This window comes from Triticum aestivum, chromosome 3A (genome assembly GCF_018294505.1).
Source record: "Triticum aestivum cultivar Chinese Spring chromosome 3A, IWGSC CS RefSeq v2.1, whole genome shotgun sequence".
Classification (NCBI taxonomy): domain Eukaryota; kingdom Viridiplantae; phylum Streptophyta; class Magnoliopsida; order Poales; family Poaceae; genus Triticum; species Triticum aestivum.
Genome location: NC_057800.1, coordinates 3,860,656 through 3,876,182, shown reverse-complemented (window position 1 = coordinate 3,876,182; position 15,527 = coordinate 3,860,656). Strand labels below are relative to the sequence as shown.

At 40.7% G+C, this 15,527-nt stretch overlaps 1 long non-coding RNA gene across 1 annotated transcript; it reads left to right on the top strand.

Annotated features, from left to right (window-relative positions):
* The first annotated feature begins 5,574 nt into the window (after positions 1-5,574).
* Positions 5,575-9,739, top strand: LOC123057438 (uncharacterized). Its single transcript, XR_006426848.1, has 4 exons — positions 5,575-5,749; positions 6,194-6,405; positions 8,230-8,454; positions 9,454-9,739. It is a non-coding gene; the product is annotated as an uncharacterized lncRNA (long non-coding RNA).
* The last annotated feature ends 5,788 nt before the right edge of the window (positions 9,740-15,527 follow it).

Here is a 15,527-nt window from a genome sequence, read left to right as displayed (position 1 = left end):
TTTCACATCGACAGGGGGGAGGGGGCGGTGCAATCATGGCTCGATGGATGGGCTAGGGTGAGGAATTACTTATTCCTCACCCTAGGTTATAAATAGAGTTTCTATATATATATATATATATATATATATATATATATATATATATATATATATATTATCGAATGTACTCTTGCAATTAATATATATATATAGGACTCCTTTTCTGTACTCTTGGGAGTATGTACTCCCATCCTCAATATACCTCATATACGCATTAATTATACCTCTTTATTATTCTTAATATATACTTCATTAAATATTTTAAGATACCCCAATATGAGTTTAGTTGAAAAAATATCATCTGCGACGTACTTTTTTGTAATATACCTTTTCACGTACAAACATATCAGTATATAAGTAAATATTTAAAAATACATAGACTCACATGAATTTTTTCATGAAACTCGTTTTGGGGTATCTAATAATTACTAATGAAGTATATTAAAAATAATAAAAAGGTATAAAAGATTCATCTATGTGGTATATGAGGAGTGGGAGTACGTACTCCCAGGAGTACACAACCATTTTCCTATATATATATCATCGAATGTCTCGCACCACCATATTCACACATACACATATACGTATGTATATACAATTAGGTATATACAATTTCTCCTACATGGAGGCATTATTGCGGTAGCGGGTAATGGAATTCTCCTGTAGGATCTATGACCTGGTCGAGCAAAAATCCCGCTATTTCCTCTGCAATTGCTCGTACGCGATCCATTGGTAGAAGCTTTTGCCGCACCTCATTGAACTGTTAAGAAGGAGATCAATATGCATGTATTACCTGTGTGACTAGATATCGATAATGATGTAAAAATTGTGTATAGTGTTCTGGCAAACATACACATATCTGTCTATCAGATGTGCTCCTTTCGGACGTCATCATGCGAATGTTCTCGCAAACGTAGTATGCACATAAATCATTCCCCAGCTCCTGCTTCATGGCCTGCACGAGAATAGAGTTCAATCAGATAATAATTAATCAAGCATCATAATTAATGTTATTGAAACTAGAATTAAAGAGATTGCATGGTAGCTAGCTAGCTAGTACTACTTAATTAATTATCGTGGGTCGATACCAATACAGATTTTCTCTGAACGGGCCTGGAGCGTCTTTGATGAACTTTTGCCAAGCCCTGCCGGCCCGCCGGCAAAGAAAATGAATAAATGACTTATTAATTAGTTGATATCAGGACATATATATAAAGATTGATATTACCTGTTGACTATCCCCTTCACGATTGAGTACTCTTTAGGTTTTTTAAGCAGTGAGTCCAGTACTTCAACTTTTCTTTTTTTAACTTTAATGTCTACCAAGATCCAGTGGTACCTGCATGCGCATGTTTGCATGTATAAATTAAGCGGACATGTGCATAACACTCATCAACTAACCCTAAACCCTAAACACTTATTAACATCTAGCTAGTAATAAAAACAGAATTTGTAGTACAAGATAGTGTGACTCACTGGAAGTTGTAAGGAAGTACACTACAAGAAATATGTCAACTAGTGACCTTCTGTCAGTGACCCTGGAAGAAATGGTCATAGATCTATGACCATTTCAGACCAATTGGTCAAAAGCTGTTCGGGGGCTCCAAACCCTAAACCATTGCGACCATTTTGGTCAGAAAGGTCATAATTTCCTTACATGAAATGGTCATAAAGCAAACAGCGCTAGTCCGCTGCCTTATTTCTAGTTGTTAACGACCAATATAGATGGTCATAGCCTTGTAAATTGTGGTGGGTTGCTATGACTAGGCGCCACCTCATCAGTTTTGCCTATGTGTCATGTCCATGTGGCAGTTTTTGCCCTAGGTTGTGAAGCAACCTATATTTCTGTCATTCCCAAAATTCCCAAAAAATCTCATAAATTCTTTTGGTCATACCTTCGTCAAATATGTAAAAACCTTCCTTGCCAAGTTCAAAAATAATTCAAAAATATTCATTTTCCTATTTTGTTCAGAACAACAGTTTGTGAAGGAAGTACCACTTTGGCATGTCCGAATAGTATCCATTTTCTACAGTGCTTTCCTATGCCCAAATAACCATCCTCCACCAAATGCCAGCGCAATCCATTCATTATTTTGAGCCGAGCTTCAACATTCGTATTTATGTCCAGTTTGGTAGTTTGCAAAGCAAGTACCACCTAGACTCCTCCTTTTGAGCTGAAAATTTGTGAAGACGGTCTTCTTAGTAACCGATCATCCTCAGCCAAAACTCGCGCCCATTAGCCATGTACATTTCCCGTACCCCTAATCAAACACTTGGCTGCTAATTCATGTTTGAGCATCGATCGGTATCCTCGTGAGAATATTATGTTGTAATTTTCTTCCTAGCACCTACATGGGGAGTGCCCAACCCACTAGACATGCCTAGGCTGCCCAGAACACATGGCAACGCCACGGTCACGCGGTGACCGCGCGGCGGGCATGCGAGTTTACGCGCTCTAGAGTTGGGGGCCTCGGCCACCGCCCAAACCTCGACGTATCGCCACCAAACCATGCATTTATGATTAAATAGGTACTTATGTAACTATAAATGATTTTTGTAAAAAATAAATAGTAAACTATGAGGCAGCTGCAGTTCAAATTTGACCCGCTTCCTGCTGAATCGGCGGGAATTTGTCTTTTTCACCAGAGGTGGATCAAAACTTTTGACACCCAACCATTTTGTCAACTGTGCATTAAATATGGCCTAGTAATTTAGAAAATTGATTTGGTCCAATTTGGTAACAAATATATGGTAGGTCCTTCACCAAAAAAACTCATTTCGGGCACTCGGAAAATGGAAAATGTATTTTCCGTGCAAAGAAAATGAAAACTCCCTTAGGCAACATTGTTTGGAATTCCAAGATGCACCCTTGTGCACAATATGAGATCATTTGAACAAACTTTGCCAAGAATGTGGCCATAAGATTGATTATCTGGCTTGAAAGCCATGAATCTTCACGCATGATAGCTCATTTCTGAGAACACTTTTTAAAAATAATTGTCGTATTACAAGTTTATTATTTTTCCTGGGAACTTGGCCACATATAATGACACAATGCGAAGGTTTCCCAATTTTTTGATTTTTCTGAATTTTTTATGCCCGTTTCAAAATGCGGTCAAAACGGCGGGAATGACCGTTCCTAGCTAGTGGTTGAATCTTGGAATTTTTTTGGTGTTTCTCTGATTAAATAGATACTTATGTACCTAGAAATGATTTTTGTTAAAAATAAAGAGCAAACTACGAGGCAACTACAGTTCAAATTTGACCCGCTTCCAACTAAATCGGCGGGAATTTGTCTTTTTCACCAGAGGTGGATAAAAACTTCTTACACCCAACCATTTGGTTAATTGTGCATTAAATATGGCCTAGTATTTTAGAAAAATGATTTGGTCCAATTTTGCAACAATTATTTGGGAGTCCTTCACAAAAAAACCTCCTTTGGGCACTCGAAAAATGGAAAATGGTTCTTTTGTCCAAAGAAAAAGAAAACTTCCTTAGTAAACATTGTTTCCATTCCAATATGCAACCTTGTGCACAATATGAGATCATTTGAACAAACTATGCCATGAATGTGGCCATAAGATTGATCATTTGGCTTGAAAGCCATTGATCTCCACACGTGATATCTCGTTTCTTAGAACACTTTTTTAAAATAATTGCCGTATTACAAGTTTATTATTTTTCCTGGGAACTTGGCCACGTATAATGAGACAATGCGAAGGTTTCCCAATTTTTTGATTTTTTTTTGCATTTTTATGCCCGTTTCAAAATGCGGTCAAAACGGCGAGAATGACCGTTCCTAGCTAGTCGTTGAATCTTGGAATTTTTTGGTGTTTCTCTGATTAAATAGATACTTAGTACCTAGAAATGATTTTTGGAAAAAATAAAGAGCAAACTACGAGGCAACTATAGTTCAAATTTGACCCACTTCCAACTGAATCGGCGGGAATTTGTCTTTTTCACCAGAGGTGGATCAAAACTTTTTACACCCGACCATTTTGTCAATCGTGCATTAAATATGTCCTAGTATTTTAGAAAATTGATTTGGTCCAATTTTGCAACAATTATTTGGGAGGTCCTTCACAAAAAAACCTCCTTTTGGACACTCGAAAAATGGAAAATGGCTTTTTCGTCCAAAAAAATGAAAACTTCCTTAGGCAACATTGTTTTCCATTCGAATATGCACCTTGTGCATAATATGAGATCATTTGAACAAACTATGCCATGAATGTGGCCATAATATTGATCATTTGTCTTGAAAGCCATTGATCTCCACACATGATAACTTGTTTCTGAGAACACTATTTAAAAATAATTGTTGTATTACAAGTTTGTTATTTTTCCTGGGAACTTTGCCACAAATAATGACACAATGCGAAGGTTTCCCAGTTTTTTGATTTTTTTTGAATTTTTATGCCCGTTTCGAAATGCGGTCAAAACGGCGGGAATGACCGTTCCTAGCTAGTGGTTGAATCTTGGATTTTTTGGTGTTTCTCTGATTAAATAGATACTTATGTACCTAGAAATGATTTTTGAAAAAAATAAAGAGCAAACTACAAGGTAGCTACAGTTCAAATTTGACCCGCTTCCAGCTGAGTCGGCGAAAATTTATCTTTTTCATGAGAGGTGGATCAAAACTTTTTATACCCGACCATTTTGTCAATTGTGCATTAAATATGTCCTAGTATTTTAGAAAATTGATCTGGTCCAATTTTGCAACAATTATTTGGGAGGTCCTTCGCAATAAAAAACTCATTTCGGGCACTCAGAAAATGGAAAATATATTTTCCATGCAAAGAAAATGAAAACTCCCTTAGGCAACATTGTTTGAAATTCCAAGATGCACCCTTGTGCAGAATATGAGATCATTTGAACAAACTATGCCAATAATGTGGCCATAAGATTGATCATTTGTGCACAATATGAGATCACATGATTTTAACACATTATTTTTAGGCAACTATGACCTATTTAGATGGTCATAACATCATACTTCATTGTGATTGGTCCGTGGACATATCACACGGATCGTGCATCATACGCCGTCGGATGCTCGCAGATCCAACGACCGTCCTCAACCCTTCCACACCAACCCCGAAACCCTAGCTTTGTCCTCTGGTCATTTTCCATCCACCCCTCGCCTCCTTTCTTTCTTGCCTCCCACGATTCGATCCAATCCTCGCCCCCTTTCTTTCTAGCCTCCCATGATTCGATCCAATCCTCTTCCCCGACCCCTCCCTCCACCTCATCTCCCCCGATCCCATGGGCCGGCGGCGACCTCCTCTCAACCAGCCCCCACCCATCCATCTCTCTATCTCTCCAGCGTCCCCTCTCTCTCTCCCGTGGCGGCGCTCACCACTTCAACACCGTCGGCGACCACAACCATGGCCTCCACCTCCCCTCCCCTCCCTGGCTAGAGACCCACTCCCTCCCCCGACTCCTCTCCCTCTCCCCCCCGACTCCTCTCCAATCCCGCCGCTGGCGGACTACCACCCCCACCGGCGACCTCCCTCCCTCCCTTCCTCCTGAGATCTCGGGGGATCCTGCCGCGATGGCCCTGGTGATTTGCTACTGCATCGTCTACTGCTTCAACCACGACGCCGTCATCTACTGCTTGAACCACGATGTCGGTTCTTCGTCGACCTCCACCACGCGCGCTGGCATCCGTCCATCTCCGGCCATGGTGACCGCGGATCTCCGACCATGATGGGTACGTCTGTCTCCCCCCTCTCTCACCCTTCCTGCCTGCCTCGACGCCTTAATGTTTCGGTGTCATCTCTGCTCGTCACAGCTCCTTCATGCGGTGCACGCATCGGTGGATCTGGCACGCGCGAGGCAGTGGATCTAGGTTGCGAGATTAGGGGTAACAGCGGGGGTTGCGTAGTTGCGAGCTGGATTTGTTTATTTGGCGCATTTTCCCTCTCTGTTAATTGACGAGTGGTGGAGCAATTAAGAGATTTTTCTGTTCCAGACCGCACTGATATATTGGGACCTTGTTTAGTATTCATTGATGATCATAGTCTCAACTTTAAGCCAAGCAGATGATTTCCTCACGTAGCATCAATGAATACATGAGGAATTGCTGTGTCTCCTGGCAAGTTGTGTTAATTTCGTAGGGTTGTATACTAACCTTGTTTTGATCTTGCTGATGCAGGGTAAGGAGTTGAAAGGCGCAGGTGGTCAGGCCTGCAATGAGTGCGCCCTCCTGGTCTGCCGCCCTTGCTATGAGTATGAACATGAGGATGGCGTACAACAAGGAGTTGACGGCCTACTCAAGCGCCAAGGGAAGGCGGCAGGCTGGCAGCGCCACCAAGAGCCCAACACGAACCTCCAATATTGAGTCCTACCTGTAATTCACGGATAAGGGTATTGATTAAGCTACTCCTGCCCTTCTGATTGATTAAAACGGCTGTTGATGCTTGTGCTAGCTTGCTAGGCCCTTCTGATTAAGTTACTCCTTAATCTTAGTGCTTCAACCTCCAAGATCTACTAGTTTTCTTGCTGAAATGAATGCAGGCATTTCAATTCCTTATGTTTCTACTCCGGGTTTTAGTCATAGAGCAAGGAATTCAGTATAAATTTAGGTGTACTTCAAGGGGTTGTCGTATGTCCAACACCAATTTCTGAAATGAATGTGGGTATTCCCTATCATAGTACTCCGGGTTTTAGTCAATTGCCTGTTTACAGTGTTGTTTTCTTTTGAGATATTACCCCGCTGCAGAAAATTCAGAGAAAGAAAGTTAAAATTCAGAGTAGAACTTCATGAATGTACTGCTCTCATAAATTCACTTTAAGATTGGTGTTCTAGGCCAAGTTATTTAGCCAATTTGATGTTGTTCAGAATTTCTGAATGTACTCCGAGCATGCAAGCTAATTTACCTCGAGCATATTGTTTTCATCAGACTAGTGTACCTTGAGCATGCAAAGTAAACACATGCTACTCCACTTGTCTATTTGTACAGAAACTTTTGTTTAAATAAACCGAGCAAATAATCCAAATGGTGCGAACACATTCTGTTATGAAATTTGTCTACTCCACTTGTTTGACTGTATTGAAACCATTGTTTGCATGTTTCTAAAATACAGAGAAGAACACCCTGTGTTCTGGTAAAATATTTGTTGGCTATGATATGAAATTCCATGATGTGTGTGTTGTTTCAGTTTCTGTAGCTACAACAAAGTCCCAGTTTACTCTGTACTTGCTGCTGATGATTGCTGGCTAAATTTACAGTTGAAATAACAGTAGCCAAGGAGTAGATACAAGACGTATTTACCGTATTTTGCATCGAATGTTCAAAATCAGTTTTGTTCTTGTTCTGCGAGTCAAATTGCATAAGATGGGAGTATCACAACATGCATATACTGAAGATGGGAGTATCACAACCTGAATGTGCAGCTTATGTAGTTTCTGCATTTTTTAACTCCACTTGTCTATTTGTACAGAAACTTCTGTTTAAATAAACCAAGCACATAAACCAAACGGTGCGAACACATTCTGTTCTGAAATTTGTCTACTCCACTTGTTTGTTTGTACTGAAACCTTTGTTTGCATGTTTCTAAAATACGGAGAAGAACACCCTGTGTTCCGGTAAAATATTTGTTGGCTATGATATGAAATTCCATGATGTGTGTGTTGTTTCAGTTTCTGTAGCTACAACAAAGTCCCAGTTTACTCTGTACTTGCTGCTGATGATTGCTAGCAAAATTTACAGTGGCGGTGTCGAGGAGGAGAGCAGCGGGCTGGAGCAGCCGCCGCTGGTTTTCTTACTGTTTTTTTAAATGTCACAACTTACTATGCCGCAACCTAGTAAAAACCAACTTTGTTAGTACCCAGTAAAAACGAACCTGCTTTGCCACTAGCAAATAATGCACCATCTTGAATTGCAATTGATCCAATTCCCCTAGTTGCCAGAAATCAAAGCTTATGGCGGTGACCTACTGTTTGAGAGCAGCAGGGGCTTTGTCCTGGTTTACTGGCCTAAATTTTGTTAACACATTGGTACTACTACTAGTGGTATTGTTGGCATGATAAATGTCCCAAATCTTGTTGTTTATGATTGGGAGCACAGTCGTACTGTTACAACATGTTGTTGATTTTTTATATAGAGTCAGATGCTGTTGATTTTAGTACTAGCCAGACCTAAAATATTATTACCGTTTAAAGTGACCGTTTCTCCTTTTGTATGTTAGTTGGTTGTGCCCCTCTGCTGGAGGATCTCAGTCCAACTACTCTGGATGCATCTATGACATGGTGGACAAGGCAGTAGAAGCATGTGACATGGCAGCCAAGGGAGTTGTTTTGTGGGATGAAGTGTTGGTAAAGACAACAAGCCCCAAGGATCTGCATATGCGTTGCAAGTAACTCTGCCGCAACCGCGGCCGGCTGTGCTTCTTCCTTGGCTACAAACCACCTAGGTGAGCTCTATCCCTCTCTGTGGTGCTTCTGGTGGCCTTGTACTGGTGATTGTGGTGTTGTGCTCTGACCAGTGGCATGATTTACGCACTATGGCAATTTTAGGTTTAGGGAAAATATGCACTGTTGCTCCTGATCAAACCAATTGGCCAATATCCAGTTATCCTGCTATGTGTATGGATTTGTTTATGTGGATTTGGTCTAATCTATGTCCTCTTGTTGATCTACTGGTCCGTGTGCGTGTGTGTGTGTGTGTGTGTGTGTGTGGAGTAAAGTTGTGGTTTGTGCTTCTCCTTTGTAACATGATGAAACAAGCACCTGTAGCGTCTGAGTTAGTGGGTGTTTGTCTACATGGTAAAGCTTCTTTGCCATGTATTTCATAAGGATGTGAACAATCTACTACATGCTCACAAAGCTATTGACTTAAATTTTTTGTTTCTTTGCTGTCAATGTTCGCCAAGCTATTTAAACGACGATGACAAAAGGAAATCATGAATACTCATATAGAAACTATATGGTAATAACTATACACGTTATCATTGAGTTTGCTGTGTGTTTATAGAATGACATGGTTAGCTAATTAAGCCCTGTCCGTGTATCTTTTAGAATTTGCTTCATTGGTAGCACATTCAGATATATTAATTAATTTTGTGCATGTTGGAGAATTTAGACGATGATAACAAACCGTAATCACGAATACTTGTATAGAAACTTGCACGACCATCTTGTTTAATTTTGTGATATTCCTCCATACTAGGAGTTAATCAGCTGAACTGTTATTCAGCTTTCATTGGCAGTTTTAATTTCACTGAAATCATCTTTTCTTTTCTATGCTCATGTTCAAGCCTGGTAGTATATTTTTTTCCAAATGGTCTGTTTACTTGATTTATCTGTTGTTTGATTTTGCTCCATCAGCTTTCCTGATGTCCCCGTACATATATATGTTGGTTGTAATCTTCTTGAAGAATGCAAGTACTTGATATTCCATTCTGTTCTTGTAGGTGAATGGAACTCCGTTGAGGACTTCTACCCATGTTGAAGAGCAGCTAGCTTTTGTACTGGTAGAGCGGTCTATTTGTAGATCCCATTATTTATGATTGTGTGGATCTGGGTGAAGTTTGAAGTTCCTGAGTATGCAAGATTCGATGGTTAAACTGGTTGATGTGATGTGAATGATTGTATGAAAACTGGTTGTTGTGATGTGAATGAGTGTATGTAGTTTCACGTGTTCTGTTCTGTATAGCATATTATAATAAACTTATTTTAGCTATTATTTGAAGATTTTCATATGCTTTCTCTCTTCTGTCTGTTTGATATATACATATATATTGCTTATTAATAAGTCATGAAAAATCTGACATTTGGGACCCATCTGTAAACTGGAGCTGGGAACAAAAGTTGGAAATAAAAAATAAATTGATTGCAAAATGTTGTGCGCTAGAAAATAAAAAGGCCAAATTGTAGGCCAGGCCCATGTAGCTTACTGAAATTAACATAAAATACATATATTAAAAGGGCTTGCCTAAAAAATAATACATGGGTTGAATTACTGGGTCAGACCCATGTAGCTAATAAAAACACAGGAAAAAAACACATTAAAAAAGCCGAATTGTTGGGCTAGGCTCATGTAGAAAACTGAATTGGACCGGGCTGAATCTTATGCCACATCAGATTGCCACGTCGGATGCCTACGTGGCTTGGGGAGGCTGCTAGTGACAAAACAAAACAATAGGCATATTTTGGTCGTAAATGTCCACGACCTTCTCATAGAGAAGGTCGTTAATTTCAGTTTACGACCGCCAGCTTTTGACCTTCTGTTTTTGGTCAAAAAAGGTCGGAAATGAAAAACAATGACCTTTCATTGACCAATAGTCAAGGTCACAAGTTGACATATTTCTTGTAGTGGTAGTATATCTGCATTGGTAATGAGGCGCTTCAAGAACTCTAGCATGTTATTCTCTATTTCTTGTTTATAATGTTCATATGACCATGTCTCTTCATTAATGGTATTTGGGTCAATGAACCCAATGCCATAGCGTCCAGCTTTTCTCATTTCGGACATCTTCATCCTGCATAATACCACAGAAAAGAATATATAGTAAGGATAATTACATGTAATGATCAACGAGAGCACTACAGCTAGCTTGAGACTTAAATTACAGAAATAAATCACTTACAGACAATAGCAACTGACGATAGATTTGTCGAGTGCGTCATAATTGAATAACTGAAACAGTTCTGTATACTCAATAGACAGAGCTAGCATATGGAATTATCCTCTTCCTTGACTTTCACCATGAGGAACTATAGATTGTGGGTCTTGCAAATTTTCATGTACCATTGATGCAATTCATACATTCTCATAGGGAGGTTCTTGACCTCCTCGGGCTTGATCAAAGGTTCACCACGGACATATTTTCGTTTTATTTCCTCCTCTCTAAGTGGAGACATGTGCTCGATCTCAAGGAGTTGTCCAACAGTCATACCGATCATTTCAGCCTGCATTATATGCTCCTCGGTTATTACCAGATTGCCCAGCTGGGGAACGTTAACGGTTTGCCCACATATATATAGGGCGCCGATACTCTTATGTGTTGTTGGCATAACAAGCGGGGGTATCGATTGCGTCGCCTGTTCTCCCAGCTGGGGAACGGTTTTCCGCATTTTTTGCCAGCTGCTTGGCTCGAGCTTGAGCTCGACTCCTTCTGTACTCGTGCTCAATGTGCCTTCCTGATTTGGCGCTCATAGTCTGAGTCAACAGGCTTGGGAGCTGGTGGTCTAGCCATACGAATAAAGTGGCAATCTTTTCCTCTGGCACTTTCTCCCTTGGCGGCGGTGCCGGTTTCGGTCCAAAATGGGCGTCCACTAGGGCCTTCACTATGGCCATGTTTTGCTCCTCGGTCATGTCGTAAGGCCTCTAAGGAAGAGGAGCGAGGCTTGGACCATATTTATATCGCTTGACTCCGCCTATACCTCCTGTACTACCTCGACTCGTAGCGCTACGCATCATAGCTGCGGCGTCTCTCTTCCCCGATTGCTGAGGCGGCGGAGACGGCTGACGTGGCTGAGTTGGAGCAGGAGGAGGGGCCTAACGATGTGCCGGACTTGAAGCATGAGGATTGGCCTCACGCGGCGTCGGACTTGAAGCAGGAGGAGTGGCCTCATGCTGTGCCGGACTTGAAGCAGGAGGAGTGGCCTACTGCTATGCCGGACTTGGAGGAGGAGTGGCCTCACATCGAGGAGGAGTCGGATGACGACGCGGTGTCGGTGGCCTTCGAAAGATGATGCAATCCTTTCTCCATAGGATGATATGATGTATGGCCTCTCCCAGTGTGTGCTCCTGGTGATGCCCAGGAATGTCAAGCTCTAGCCCCGAATATTGGTCCACCACCTCATCAACCATGACACGAGCATAGCCGGCTGGAATCGGGTTGCAATGGAAGGTTGCTTCGGGGGGATTTGTATAAGCAACGGCGTCTGCCACCTTCATGGATATGTTCTTCATTTTGAAGTGTGGCGGGCGACGGGGACGGGGACGGGGCGGCGACGGGGGCGTCGACAAGGGGTGGCGATGGGGGCGGCGGGCGACGGGGCAGAGGAGAAGAAGCAGATAAAAACTGACGAAATTTGTAAGTGCCACTTATGTAGGATGGGCCTTTAGTACCGGTTGGAGCCACCAACCGGTACTAAAGGTCAATTTTGGCCAGGCCAAGCGGCGGGAAGGGTAGCCCTTTAGTACCGGGTGGTGACCTTTAATACCGGTTGGTGGCTCCAACCGGTACTAAAGACCCTACCTTTAGTACCAGGTGGAGCGACGACCCGGTACTAAAGGGGGTGCGCTGCCAGGCGAGGGGCGCAAAGTTTAGTCCCAACTCGCCGGGCAAAGGGCAGCCGCACTGGTTTATAAACCCAGCTGCGGCTGCTCCTTCGAACTCCTCTATATAGCAGGCTTCTGGGCCTAACTATGGCGCGCTGTCCTGTGAGCCTGCTGGCCCTTCTGGGCCTGAATTTGCACACCCGAGGTCTGGCAGGCCCACTGGGCAGTGCCCCAACAAATTTTTATATAGTTTTTTTCTTTTCTGCATTATTTATTTTCTTCTATTTATTTTTGAGTAATTTTTTATATAGTTTTTTTCTTTTCTGCTTTATTTATTTTCTTCTGTTTATTTCTGAGGAGTTTTTTATATAGTTTTTTTTCTTTTCTACTTTATTTATTTTCTTTATTTATTTCTGAGTAGTTTTTATATAGTTTTTCTTTTCTTCTATTTATTTCTGAGTAGTTTTTTTATATAGTTTTTTTCTTTTCTGCTTTATTTATTTTCTTCTATTTATTTCTGAGTAATTTTTTTAGATAGTTTTTTTCTTTTCTGCTTTATTTATTTTCTTCTATTTATTCTGAGTAATTTTTTTATATAGTTTTTTTCTTTTCTGCAGTTGTAATAAGTTACTAAAATTTTGAATTGCCGGTGTAACAGATGAGTTTTCGTCCGAAACCCTGATACTTTGAAAGAGATTGTGCAGTTTGTACACGAAGTGCATCCTGTTTTTGCCGTGACCCTCTCTACTTTTTTGCACATGCTATGCGGGCGAAATGATGATACCATGCCAAGTTTCAACCTTTTCTGAGTTCATTTGTAGTGCTTTTCAATTTCAGGGCCATTTAGCTCAAAACAAATCAGTAAATGCATTAAAAATAGCAAATTATGTCAGAAAGGGTTGAAAATTGATGACGTGGCTTTGAATGGTGCCTGCTGAACGCAAAAAAGTCCGGAGTTTGAGAGGACAGAGTGAGGGTGTAAACATGTAAAAATATACATAAAAAATACATTGATCATCATTGATCTTTTTGTGTACAATCTGAATTGTCAATATGAGTCCTCAACGGTTTAGAAACCGGTGAAGACTCATATTGCGGCCACAAATTCCACACATAGAGTTCAATGAAGACCAAGCGCTTGTGATAGTTTGAGAAGTAACATATTTAAGATGGTAAAAACCCTGTTAGCCGAGCGAGGTGAGACTAAAAAACAGCTGCAACTCCAAACCTCTAGTACAGGTTTGTGGTACAAACCGGTACTAAAGGCGCTGGTGGGACCCCAGCCGGAGCACGGTGTGCCACATCCTCTTTAGTACCGGTTCATGCAACGAACCGGTACTAAAGGTTCGCAACGAATTGGTAATAATTAGCTCTGGCCGCCTAGCCGTTTCGAACCGGCACTAATGGACACATTAGTCCGGTTTTGTTACAAACCGGTACTAATGTGCTTCACATTATGCCGTTTTTCTACTAGTGTGTTTTTTCCTGCATGACCTCATTCCTTGCACTCTTGAGTCTTTTGAGAAGGAGAATTTTTTTTTGTTGATGAGTCGGCCCAAATAGATTTTAGATGATTGCCAAAAAGTTGTTATTGAAGGATTGGAGTCAAGCTTAGGATCAGTTTATCCTATGGGTCTGTACTACAAGGTTGAGGTATGTCTCTCCTCATTTATTTTGCTATCGAACCTTGTTGGTTGCATTCTTGGGTGCTTTGACAAGGAGCAATTACACAATGCGATTGTGGTCACTACTTTTGATTATATTTTGCAAGCAGTTCTGTGAAGCCATTGTGGCATGTACTTAGAACTTCTGTTGATGTGCAGTGGTCAACCGACAACGCAGAAATCAGGTTTATAGATGAGTGCTTTATGTCGGGGTGGACGAGCTTCCGTTAGGCCATTGATTTCCCAATGAAGGAGCTTTGAGGCAAGCACTGCAATGATGTATATTTGTATATGGCATAATCTGTAGGAACCGTCTCCTTGTTTCCTTTTTTCTTGGTTTTTCTCCAGTTGATTACTGCCCTATGAGATCTGCACAGACAAAATTCATGTTGATTTGTTTAGTTGTGGCATGTATCGTAGCTACACCAGTCTGATAATTTAGTCCTCAAATAAGGTAGTTTCCGTCTCCCCTTTACATGTGATGGATGTATGTGGTTGTTGCTTGCCGTTGCTGAAGCGAGGACTCTTAAGTGTATTTTGGTGTTCTCCCTGATTATGTTAATCAGGCCGTATGTGTTCTGTTGGTCTATTTTCATTTGTCTACCTCTATAGAATTTCAAAGATGTAATTTTCTATCATGTAGTTGCCTATTTCTTCATATACTAACCCTCTCCTAAATGATAGATGAGGCAGGTGACTTATCTCACGTTTTCTTTTCTGTAAATTACAACAAGTCTATTTTAGTCAACTTAAGGGTATGTTGAATATGACTGTTAATGAAGATATTCATTGTTGTTATTGAATGTGCACAATCTGATTCATTTTAAAGTAGTTCCTTATCTTTATGACTAGACTAGGCTTCTACTTTAGCGAGTGTTTCACTTCCACACAGATTGATGCAAGAAAGAAAGAATTCTTTTGCAATAAAGCAAGCATTGAGTGCCCAAAGCAGAAGAGTCTGAATTTTTTGCCGACGTAAATTTAAAGTAACCTTCTCCATGCAATTTTTTTCCAACCATTTGTATCTAAATATCAGTACCCATTTTGAACTACATGCTCAGGCCGACCTTTTTATTTGATGTTATTGGTGTGGTATGTGTATAATTGTTAACTTGGTTGCGGTTTTAGTAATAGGTCGTCACACATTACAGAAAACTATTTTCCATTCTGTGTCTCTATGCTCATTTTGTGCCCGGGTGCAGCTATGAAGGAACACTACAGGTAGAGAAGAAAGAAAGGAAGAATGATGGTACGAACCACTGAGATACCGAGTCCGGCCAGGCAGATGAGTATCAGGAGAGTGTTTCTTCATTGGACAAAAATTGTCCTTTAGACTATATTAGTCTTTTAATCATTAATGAGTAGACTAACGCATACATTTTTTTCGACTGCACCCATATAGTTTGTCTTTGCTGAATATATTATATTTACTTCATTTCTCTATTGAGTTAGCAATGGAAATATAAATGATTTATATACTATATAATTTGCAACCATATAGTGATCAATTAACGTTGTTTCTCTATATAATTTTGTCTTTGCTGAATATACTATATTTGTTTGGTCTGCACCCATATAATGATCAATTAACTCC